A 13,487-nucleotide genomic window follows, 5' to 3' on the forward strand; every position below is an offset into this window, starting at 1 on the left:
CAGCTTTCCCTGTCTCTCCAACACACAACACAACACAACAGCTTTCCCTGTCTCTCCAACATCCAACACAACAGCTTTCCCTGTCTCTCCAACACCCAACACAACAGCTTTCACTGTCTCTCCAACACCCAACACAACAGCTTTCCCTGTCTCTCCAACATCCAACACAACAGCTTTCCCTGTCTCTCCAACACTCAACACAGCAGCTTTCCCTGTCTCTCCATCACTCAACACAACAGCTTTCCCTGTCTCTCCAACACTCAACACAACAGCTTTCCCTGTCTCTCCAACACACAACACAACAGCTTTCCCTGTCTCTCCAACACCCAACACAACAGCTTTCCCTGTCTCTCCAACACCCAACACAACAGCTTTCCCTGTCTCTCCAACACCCAACACAACAGCTTTCCCTTTCTCTCCAACACTCAACACAACAGCTTCCCTTGTCTCTCCAACACCCACCACAACACAGCAGCTTTCCCTGTCTCTCCAACACCCAACACAACAGCTTTCCCTGTCTCTCCAACACTCAACACAACAGCTTTCCCTGTCTCTCCAACACCCAACACAACAGCTTTCCCTGTCTTTCCAACAGTCAACACAACAGCTTTACTTGTCTCTCCAACACCCAACACAACAGCTTTCCCTGTCTCTCCAACACCCAACACAACAGCTTTCCCTGTCTCTCCAACACCCAACACAACAGCTTTCCCTTTTCTCCAAAACCCAACACAACAGCTTTCCCTGTCTTTACAACACTCAACACAACAGCTTTACTTGTCTCTTCAACACCCAACACAACAGCTTTCCTTGTCTCTCCAACACCCAACACAACACAACAGATTTCCCTGTCTCTCCAACACTCAACACAACAGCTTTCCCTGTCTCTCCAACACCCAACACAACAGCTTTCCCTGTCTCTCCAACACCCAAAACAACAGCTTTCCCTGTCTCTCCAACACCCAACACAACAGCTTTCCCTGTCTCTCCAACACCCAACACAACAGCTTTCCCTTTCTCTCCAACACTCAACACAACAGCTTCCCCTGTCTCTCCAACACCCACCACAACACAGCAGCTTTCCCTGTCTCTCCAACACCCAACACAACAGCTTTCCCTGTCTCTCCAACACTCAACACAACAGCTTTCCCTGTCTCTCCAACACCCAACACAACACAACAGCTTTCCCTGTCTCTCCAACACCCAACACAACACAACAGCTTTCCCTGTCTCTCCAACACCAAACACAACAGCTTTCCCTGTCTCTCCAACACCCAACACAACACAACAGCTTTCCCTGTCTCTCCAACACCCAACACAACAGCTTTCCCTGTCTCTCCAACACCCAACACAACACAACAGCTTTCCTTGTCTCTCCAACACCCAACACAACAGCTTTCCCTGTCTCTCCAACACCCAACACAACACAACAGCTTTCCCTGTCTCTCCAACACCCAACACAACAGCTTTCCCGGTCTCTCCAACACCCAACACAACACAACAGTTTTCCCTGTCTATCCAACACCCACCACAATACAACAGCTTTCCCTGTCTATCCAACACCCAAAACAACAGCTTTCCCTGTCTCTCCAACACCCAACACAACACAACAGCTTTCCCTGTCTCTCCAACACCCAAAACAACAGCTTTCCCTGTCTCTCCAACACCCAACACAACAGCTTTCCCTGTCTCTCCAACACCCAACACAACACAACAGCTTTCCCTGTCTCTCCAACACACAACACAACAGCTTTCCCTGTCTCTCCAACACCCACCACAAAACAACAGCTTTCCCTGTCTCTCCTACACCCAACACAACAGCTTTCCCTGTCTCTCCAACACTCAACACAACAGCTTTCCCTGTCTCTCCAACACCCAACACAACAGCTTTCCCTGTCTCTCCAACACCCAACACAACAGCTTTCCCTGTCTCTCCAACACCCAACACAACACAACAGCTTTCCCTGTCTCTCCAACACACAACACAACAGCTTTCCCTGTCTCTCCTACACCCAACACAACAGCTTTCCCTGTCTCTCCAACACCCAACACAACAGCTCTCCCCGTCTCTCCAACACCCAACACAACAGCTTTCCCTTTCTCTCCAACACTCAACACAACAGCTTCCCCTGTCTCTCCAACACCCACCACAACACAGCATCTTTCCCTGTCTCTCCAACACCCAACACAACAGCTTTCCCTGTCTCTCCAACACTCAACACAACAGCTTTCCCTGTCTCTCCAACACCCAACACAACACAACAGCTTTCCCTGTCTCTCCAACACCCAACACAACACAACAGCTTTCCCTGTCTCTCCAACACCAAACACAACAGCTTTCCCTGTCTCTCCAACACCCAACACAACACAACAGCTTTCCCTGTCTCTCCAACACCCAACACAACAGCTTTCCCTGTCTCTCCAACACCCAACACAACACAACAGCTTTCCCTGTCTCTCCAACACCCAACACAACAGCTTTCCCTGCCTCTCCAACACCCAACACAACACAACAGATTTCCCTGTCTCTCCAACACCCAACACAACAGCTTTCCCTGTCTCTCCAACACCCAACACAACACAACAGTTTTCCCTGTCTATCCAACACCCACCACAATACAACAGCTTTCCCTGTCTATCCAACACCCAACACAACAGCTTTCCCTGTCTCTCCAACACTCAACACAACAGCTTTCCCTGTCTCTCCAACACCCAACACAACACAACAGCTTTCCCTGTCTCTCCAACACCAAACACAACAGCTTTCCCTGTCTCTCCAACACCCAACACAACACAACAGCTTTCCCTGTCTCTCCAACACCCAACACAACAGCTTTCCCTGTCTCTCCAACACCCAACACAACAGCTTTCCCTGTTTCTCCAACACCCAACACAACAGCTTTCCCTGTCTTTCCAACACTCAACACAACAGCTTTACTTGTCTCTCCAACACCCAACACAACAGCTTTCCCTATCTCTCCAACACCCAACACAACACAACAGATTTCCCTGTCTCTCCAACACTCAACACAACAGCTTTCCCTGTCTCTCCAACACCCAACACAACAGCTTTCCCTGTCTCTCCAACACCCAAAACAACAGCTTTCCCTGTCTCTCCAACACCCAACACAACAGCTTTCCCTGTCTCTCCAATATCCAACACAACTGTTTACCCTGTCTCTCCAACACCCAACACAACACAACAGCTTTCCCTGTCTCTCCAACACACAACACAACAGCTTTCACTGTCTCTCCAACACCCAACACAACAGCTTTCCCTGTCTCTCCAACACTCAACACAACAGCTTCCCCTGTCTCTCCAACACCCACCACAACACAGCAGTTTTCCCTGTCTCTCCAACACCCAACACAACAGCTTTCCCTGTCTCTCCAACACTCAACACAACAGCTTTCCCTGTCTCTCCAACACCCAACAAAACACAACAGCTTTCCCTGTCTCTCCAACACCCAACACAACACAACAGCTTTCCCTGTCGCTCCAACACCAAACACAACAGCTTTCCCTGTCTCTCCAACACCCAACACAACACAACAGCTTTCCCTGTCTCTCCAACACACAACACAACAGCTTTCCCTGTCTCTCCAACACCCAACACAACAGCTTTCCCTTTCTCTCCAACACTCAACACAACAGCTTCCCCTGTCTCTCCAACACCCACCACAACACAGCAGCTTTGCCTTTCTCTCCAACACCCAACACAACAGCTTTCCCTGTCTCTCCAACACTCAACACAACAGCTTTCCCTGTCTCTCCAACACCCAACACAACACAACAGCTTTCCCTGTCTCTCCAACACCCAACACAACACAACAGCTTTCCCTGTCTCTCCAACACCAAACACAACAGCTTTCCCTGTCTCTCCAACACCCAACACAACACAACAGCTTTCCCTGTCTCTCCAACACCCAACACAACAGGTTTCCCTGTCTCTCCAACACCCAACACAACACAACAGCTTTCCCTGTCTCTCCAACACCCAACACAACAGCTTTCCCTGTCTCTCCAACACCCAACACAACACAACAGCTTTCCCTGTCTCTCCAACACCCAACACAACAGCTTTCCCTGTCTCTCCAACACCCACCACAATACAACAGCTTTCCCTGTCTATCCAACACCCAAAACAACAGCTTTCCCAGTCTCTCCAACACCCAACACAAAACAACAGCTTTCCATGTCTCTCCAACACCCAAAACAACAGCTTTCCCTGTCTCTCCAACACCCAACACAACAGCTTTCCCTTTCTCTCCAACACCCAACACAACACAACAGCTTTCCCTGTCTCTCCAACACACAACACAACAGCTTTCCCTGTCTCTCCAACACCCACCACAAAACAACAGCTTTCACTGTCTCTCCAACACCCAACACAACAGCTTTCCCTGTCTCTCCAACACTCAACACAACAGCTTTCCCTGTCTCTCCAACACCCAACACAACAGCTTTCCCTGTCTCTCCAACACCCAAAACAACAGCTTTCCCTGTCTCTCCAACACCCAACACAACAGCTTTCCCTGTCTCTCCAATATCCAACACAACTGTTTACCCTGTCTCTCCAACACCCAACACAACACAACAGCTTTCCCTGTCTCTCCAACACACAACACAACAGCTTTCCCTGTCTCTCCAACACCCACCACAAAACAACAGCTTTCCCTGTCTCTCCAACACCCAACACAACAGCTTTCCATTTCTCTCCAACACTCAACACAACAGCTTCCCCTGTCTCTCCGACACCCACCACAACACAGCAGCTTTCCCTGTCTCTCCAACACCCAACACAACAGCTTTCCCTGTCTCTCCAACACTCAACACAACAGCTTTCCCTGTCTCTCCAACACTCAACACAACAGCTTTCCCTGTCTCTCCAACACCCAACACAACACAACAGCTTTCCCTGTCTCTCCAACACCCAACACAACACAAGAGCTTTCCCTGTCTCTCCAACACCAAACACAACAGCTATCCCTGTCTCTACAACACCCAACACAACACAACAGCTTTCCCTGTCTCTCCAACACCCAACACAACAGCTTTCCCTGTCTCTCCAACACCCACCACAATACAACAGCTTTCCCTGTCTATCCAACACCCAAAACAACAGCTTTCCTGTCTCTCCAACACCCAACACAAAACAACAGCTTTCCCTGTCTCTCCAACACCCAAAACAACAGCTTTCCCTGTCTCTCCAACACCCAACACAACAGCTTTCCTGTCTCTCCAACACCCAACACAACACAACAGCTTTCCCTGTCTCTCCAACACACAACACAACAGCTTTCCCTGTCTCTCCAACACCCACCACAAAACAACAGCTTTCCCTGTCTCTCCAACACCCAACACAACAGCTTTCCCTGTCTCTCCAACATCCAACAGAACAGCTTTCCCTGTCTCTCCAACACCCAACACAACACAACAGCTTTCCCTGTCTCTCCAACACTCAACACAACAGCTTTCCCTGTCTCTCCAACACTCAACACAACAGCTTTCCCTGTCTCTCCAACACTCAACACAACAGTTTTCCCTGTCTCTCCAACACCCACCACAACACAACAGCTTTCCCTGTCTCTCCAACACCCAACACAACAGCTTTCCCTGTCTCTCCAACACTCAACACAACAGCTTTCCCTGTCTCTCCAACACCCACCACAAAACAACAGCTTTCCCTGTCTCTCCAACACCCAACACAACAGCTTTCCCTGTCTCTCCAACACCCAACACAACAGCTTTCCATTTCTCTCCAACACTCAACACAACAGCTTCCCCTGTCTCTCCGACACCCACCACAACACAGCAGCTTTCCCTGTCTCTCCAACACCCAACACAACAGCTTTCCCTGTCTCTCCAACACTCAACACAACAGCTTTCCTGTCTCTCCAACACCCAACACAACACAACAGCTTTCCCTGTCTCTCCAACACCCAACACAACACAACAGCTTTCCCTGTCTCTCCAACACCAAACACAACAGCTATCCCTGTCTCTCCAACACTCAACACAACAGCTTCCCCTGTCTCTCCGACACCCACCACAACACAGCAGCTTTCCCTGTCTCTCCAACACCCAACACAACAGCTTTCCCTGTCTCTCCAACACTCAACACAACAGCTTTCCCTGTCTCTCCAACACCCAACACAACACAACAGCTTTCCCTGTCTCTCCAACACCCAACACAACAGCTTTCCTGTCTCTCAACACCCAACACAACACAACAGCTTTCCTGTCTCTCCAACACTCAACACAACAGCTTTCCCTGTCTCTCCAACACTCAACACAACAGCTTTCCCTGTCTCTCAACACCCAACACAACACAACAGCTTTCCCTGTCTCTCCAACACCCAACACAACAGCTTTCCCTGTCTCTCCAACACTCAACACAACAGCTTTCCCTGTCTCTCCAACACCCAACACAACACAACAGCTTTCCCTGTCTCTCCAACACCCAACACAACAGCTTTCCCTGTCTCTCCAACACCCAACACAACACAACAGCTTTCCCTGTCTCTCCAACACCCAACACAACAGCTTTCCCTGTCTCTCCAACACCCACCACAATACAACAGCTTTCCCTGTCTATCCAACACCCAAAACAACAGCTTTCCCAGTCTCTCCAACACCCAACACAAAACAACAGCTTTCCATGTCTCTCCAACACCCAAAACAACAGCTTTCCCTGTCTCTCCAACACCCAACACAACAGCTTTCCCTTTCTCTCCAACACCCAACACAACACAACAGCTTTCCCTGTCTCTCCAACACACAACACAACAGCTTTCCCTGTCTCTCCAACACCCACCACAAAACAACAGCTTTCACTGTCTCTCCAACACCCAACACAACAGCTTTCCCTGTCTCTCCAACACTCAACACAACAGCTTTCCCTGTCTCTCCAACACCCAACACAACAGCTTTCCCTGTCTCTCCAACACCCAAAACAACAGCTTTCCCTGTCTCTCCAACACCCAACACAACAGCTTTCCCTGTCTCTCCAATATCCAACACAACTGTTTACCCTGTCTCTCCAACACCCAACACAACACAACAGCTTTCCCTGTCTCTCAACACACAACACAACAGCTTTCCCTGTCTCTCCAACACCCACCACAAAACAACAGCTTTCCCTGTCTCTCCAACACCCAACACAACAGCTTTCCATTTCTCTCCAACACTCAACACAACAGCTTCCCCTGTCTCTCCGACACCCACCACAACACAGCAGCTTTCCCTGTCTCTCCAACACCCAACACAACAGCTTTCCCTGTCTCTCCAACACTCAACACAACAGCTTTCCCTGTCTCTCCAACACTCAACACAACAGCTTTCCCTGTCTCTCCAACACCCAACACAACACAACAGCTTTCCCTGTCTCTCCAACACCCAACACAACACAAGAGCTTTCCCTGTCTCTCCAACACCAAACACAACAGCTATCCCTGTCTCTACAACACCCAACACAACACAACAGCTTTCCCTGTCTCTCCAACACCCAACACAACAGCTTTCCCTGTCTCTCCAACACCCACCACAATACAACAGCTTTCCCTGTCTATCCAACACCCAAAACAACAGCTTTCCCTGTCTCTCCAACACCCAACACAAAACAACAGCTTTCCCTGTCTCTCCAACACCCAAAACAACAGCTTTCCCTGTCTCTCCAACACCCAACACAACAGCTTTCCCTGTCTCTCCAACACCCAACACAACACAACAGCTTTCCCTGTCTCTCCAACACACAACACAACAGCTTTCCCTGTCTCTCCAACACCCACCACAAAACAACAGCTTTCCCTGTCTCTCCAACACCCAACACAACAGCTTTCCCTGTCTCTCCAACATCCAACAGAACAGCTTCCCTGTCTCTCCAACACCCAACACAACACAACAGCTTTCCCTGTCTCTCCAACACTCAACACAACAGCTTTCCCTGTCTCTCCAACACTCAACACAACAGCTTTCCCTGTCTCTCCAACACTCAACACAACAGTTTTCCCTGTCTCTCCAACACCCACCACAACACAACAGCTTTCCCTGTCTCTCCAACACCCAACACAACAGCTTTCCCTGTCTCTCCAACACTCAACACAACAGCTTTCCCTGTCTCTCCAACACCCACCACAAAACAACAGCTTTCCCTGTCTCTCCAACACCCAACACAACAGCTTTCCCTGTCTCTCCAACACCCAACACAACAGCTTTCCATTTCTCTCCAACACTCAACACAACAGCTTCCCCTGTCTCTCCGACACCCACCACAACACAGCAGCTTTCCCTGTCTCTCCAACACCCAACACAACAGCTTTCCCTGTCTCTCCAACACTCAACACAACAGCTTTCCCTGTCTCTCCAACACCCAACACAACACAACAGCTTTCCCTGTCTCTCCAACACCCAACACAACACAACAGCTTTCCCTGTCTCTCCAACACCAAACACAACAGCTATCCCTGTCTCTCCAACACTCAACACAACAGCTTCCCCTGTCTCTCCGACACCCACCACAACACAGCAGCTTTCCCTGTCTCTCCAACACCCAACACAACAGCTTTCCCTGTCTCTCCAACACTCAACACAACAGCTTTCCCTGTCTCTCCAACACCCAACACAACACAACAGCTTTCCCTGTCTCTCCAACACCCAACACAACACAACAGCTTTCCCTGTCTCTCCAACACCAAACACAACAGCTATCCCTGTCTCTACAACACCCAACACAATACAACAGCTTTCCCTGTCTCTCCAACACCCAACACAACAGCTTTCCTGTCTCTCCAACACCCACCACAATACAACAGCTTTCCTGTCTATCCAACACCCAAAACAACAGCTTTCCCTGTCTCTCCAACACCCAACACAAAACAACAGCTTTCCCTGTCTCTCCAACACCCAAAACAACAGCTTTCCCTGTCTCTCCAACACCCAACACAACAGCTTTCCCTGTCTCTCCAACACCCAACACAACACAACAGCTTTCCCTGTCTCTCCAACACACAACACAACAGCTTTCCCTGTCTCTCCAACACCCACCACAAAACAACAGCTTTCCCTGTCTCTCCAACACCCAACACAACAGCTTTCCCTGTCTCTCCAACATCCAACAGAACAGCTTTCCCTGTCTCTCCAACACCCAACACAACACAACAGCTTTCCCTGTCTCTCCAACACTCAACACAACAGCTTTCCCTGTCTCTCCAACACTCAACACAACAGCTTTCCCTGTCTCTCCAACACTCAACACAACAGCTTTCCCTGTCTCTCCAACACTCAACACAACAGTTTTCCCTGTCTCTCCAACACCCACCACAACACAACAGCTTTCCCTGTCTCTCCAACACCCAACACAACAGCTTTCCCTGTCTCTCCAACACTCAACACAACAGCTTTCCCTGTCTCTCCAACACCCAACACACCACAACAGCTTTCCCTGTCTCTCCAACACACAACACAACACAACAGCTTTCCCTGTCTCTCCAACATCCAACACAACAGCTTTCCCTGTCTCTCCAACACCCAACACAACAGCTTTCCCTGTCTCTCCAACACCCAACACAACAGCTTTCCCTGTCTCTCCAACATCCAACACAACAGCTTTCCCTGTCTCTCCAACACTCAACACAACAGCTTTCCCTGTCTCTCCATCACTCAACACAACAGCTTTCCCTGTCTCTCCAACACTCAACACAACAGCTTTCCCTGTCTCTCCAACACCCAACACAACACAACAGCTTTCCCTGTCTCTCCAACAACCAACACAACAGAACAGCTTTCCCTGTCTCTCCAACACTCAACACAACAGTTTTCCCTGTCTCTCCAACACCCACCACAACACAACAGCTTTCCCTGTCTCTCCAACACACAACACAACACAACAGCTTTCCCTGTCTCTCCAACATCCAACACAACAGCTTTCCCTGTCTCTCCAACACCCAACACAACAGCTTTCCCTGTCTCTCCAACACCCAACACAACAGCTTTCCCTGTCTCTCCAACATCCAACACAACAGCTTTCCCTGCCTCTCCAACACTCAACACAACAGCTTTCCCTGTCTCTCCATCACTCAACACAACAGCTTTCCCTGTCTCTCCAACACTCAACACAACAGCTTTCCCTGTCTCTCCAACACTCAACACAACAGCTTTCCCTGTCTCTCCAACACCCAACACAACACAACAGCTTTCCCTGTCTCTCCAACACCCAACACAACACAACAGCTTTCCCTGTCTCTCCAACACCCAACACAACAACTTTCCCTGTCTCTCCAACACCCAAAACAACAGCTTTCCCTGTCTCTCCAACACCCAACACAACAGCTTTCCCTGTCTCTCCAATATCCAACACAACAGTTTACCCTGTCTCTCCAACACCCAACACAACACATCAGCTTTCCCTGTCTCTCCAACACACAACACAACAGCTTTCCCTGTCTCTCCAACACTCAACACAAAAGCTTTCCCTGTCTCTCCAACACACAACACAACAGCTTTCCCTGTCTCTCCAACACCCAACACAACAGCTTTCCCTGTCTCTCCAACACCCAACACAACAGCTTTCCCTGTCTCTCCAACACCCAACACAACAGCTTTCCCTTTCTCTCCAACACTCAACACAACAGCTTCCCCTATCTCTCCAACACCCACCACAACACAGCAGCTTTCCCTGTCTCTCCAACACCCAACACAACAGCTTTCCCTGTCTCTCCAACACTCAACACAACAGCTTTCCCTGTCTCTCCAACACCCAACACAACACAACAGCTTTCCCTGTCTCTCCAACACCCAACACAACACAACAGCTTTCCCTGTCTCTCCAACACCCAACACAACACAACAGCTTTCCCTGTCTCTCCAACACCCAACACAACAGCTTGCCCTGTCTCTCCAACACCCAAAACAACAGCTTTCCCTGTCTCTCCAACACCCAACACAACAGCTTTCCCTGTCTCTCCAATATCCAACACAACAGTTTACCCTGTCTCTCCAACACCCAACACAACACAACAGCTTGCCCTGTCTCTCCAACACACAACACAACAGCTTTCCCTGTCTCTCCAACACCCAACACAACAGCTTTCCCTGTCTCTCCAACACCCAACACAACAGCTTTCCCTGTCTCTCCAACATCCAACACAACAGCTTTCCCTTTCTCTCCAACACTCAACACAACAGCTTCCCCTGTCTCTCCAACACCCACCACAACACAGCAGCTTTCCCTGTCTCTCCAACACCCAACACAACAGCTTTCCCTGTCTCTCCAACACTCAACACAACAGCTTTCCCTGTCTCTCCAACACCCAACACAACACAACAGCTTTCCCTGTCTCTCCAACACCAAACACAACAGCTTTCCCTGTCTCTCCAACACCCAACACAACACAACAGCTTTCCCTGTCTCTCCAACACCCAACACAACAGCTTTCCCTGTCTCTCCAACACCCAACACAACAGCTTTCCCTGTTTCTCCAAAACCCAACACAACAGCTTTCCCTGTCTTTACAACACTCAACACAACAGCTTTACTTGTCTCTTCAACACCCAACACAACAGCTTTCCCTGTCTCTCCAACACCCAACACAACACAACAGATTTCCCTGTCTCTCCAACACTCAACACAACAGCTTTCCCTGTCTCTCCAACACCCAACACAACAGCTTTCCCTGTCTCTCCAACACCCAAAACAACAGCTTTCCTTTCTCTCCAACACCCAACACAACAGCTTTCCTGTCTCTCCAACACCCAACACAACAGCTTTCCCTTTCTCTCCAACACTCAAAACAACAGCTTCCCTGTCTCTCCAACACCCACCACAACACAGCAGCTTTCCCTGTCTCTCCAACACCCAACACAACAGCTTTCCTGTCTCTCCAACACTCAACACAACACCTTTCCCTGTCTCTCCAACACCCAACACAACACAACAGCTTTCCCTGTCTCTCCAACACCCAACACAACACAACAGCTTTCCCTGTCTCTCCAACACCAAACACAACAGCTTTCCCTGTCTCTCCAACACCCAACACAACACAACAGCTTTCCCTGTCTCTCCAACACCCAACACAACAGCTTTCCTGTCTCTCCAACACCCAACACAACACAACAGCTTTCCCTGTCTCTCCAACACCCAACACAACAGCTTTCCCTGTCTCTCCAACACCCAACACAACACAACAGCTTTCCCTGTCTCTCCAACACCCAACACAACAGCTTTCCCTGTCTCTCCAACACCCAACACAACACAACAGTTTTCCCTGTCTATCCAACACCCACCACAATACAACAGCTTTCCCTGTCTATCCAACACCCAAAACAACAGCTTTCCCTGTCTCTCCAACACCCAACACAACACAACAGCTTTCCCTGTCTCTCCAACACCCAAAACAACAGCTTTAACTGTCTCTCCAACACCCAACACAACAGCTTTCCCTGTCTCTCCAACACACAACACAACAGCTTTCCCTGTCTCTCCAACACCCAACACAAAACAACAGCTTTCCCTGTCTCTCCAACACCCAACACAACAGCTTTCCCTGTCTCTCCAACACTCAACACAACAGCTTTCCCTGTCTCTCCAACACCCAACACAACAGCTTTCCCTGTCTCTCCAACACCCAAAACAACAGCTTTCCCTGTCTCTCCAACACCCAACACAACAGCTTTCCCTGTCTCTCCAATATCCAACACAACTGTTTACCCTGTCTCTCCAACACCCAACACAACACAACAGCTTTCCCTGTCTCTCCAACACACAACACAACAGCTTTCCCTGTCTCTCCTACACCCAACACAACAGCTTTCCCTGTCTCTCCAACACCCAACACAACAGCTTTCCCTGTCTCTCCAACACCCAACACAACAGCTTTCCCTGTCTCTCCAACACCCAACACAACACAACAGCTTTCCCTGTCTCTCCAACACCAAACACAACAGCTTTCCCTGTCTCTCCAACACCCAACACAACACAACAGCTTTCCCTGTCTCTCCAACACCCAACACAACAGCTTTCCTGTCTCTCCAACACCCAACACAACACAACAGCTTTCCCTGTCTCTCCAACACCCAACACAACAGCTTTCCCTGTCTCTCCAACACCCAACACAACACAACAGCTTTCCCTGTCTCTCCAACACCCAACACAACAGCTTTCCCTGTCTCTCCAACACCCAACACAACACAACAGTTTTCCCTGTCTATCCAACACCCACCACAATACAACAGCTTTCCCTGTCTATCCAACACCCAAAACAACAGCTTTCCCTGTCTCTCCAACACCCAACACAACACAACAGCTTTCCTGTCTCTCCAACACCCAAAACAACAGCTTTCCCTGTCTCTCAACACCCAACACAACAGCTTTCCTGTCTCTCCAACACCCAACACAACACAACAGCTTTCCCTGTCTCTCCAACACACAACACAACAGCTTTCCCTGTCTCTCCAACACCCACCACAAAACAACAGCTTTCCCTGTCTC

This window comes from Salmo salar, chromosome ssa15, assembly GCF_905237065.1.
Source record: "Salmo salar chromosome ssa15, Ssal_v3.1, whole genome shotgun sequence".
Classification (NCBI taxonomy): domain Eukaryota; kingdom Metazoa; phylum Chordata; class Actinopteri; order Salmoniformes; family Salmonidae; genus Salmo; species Salmo salar.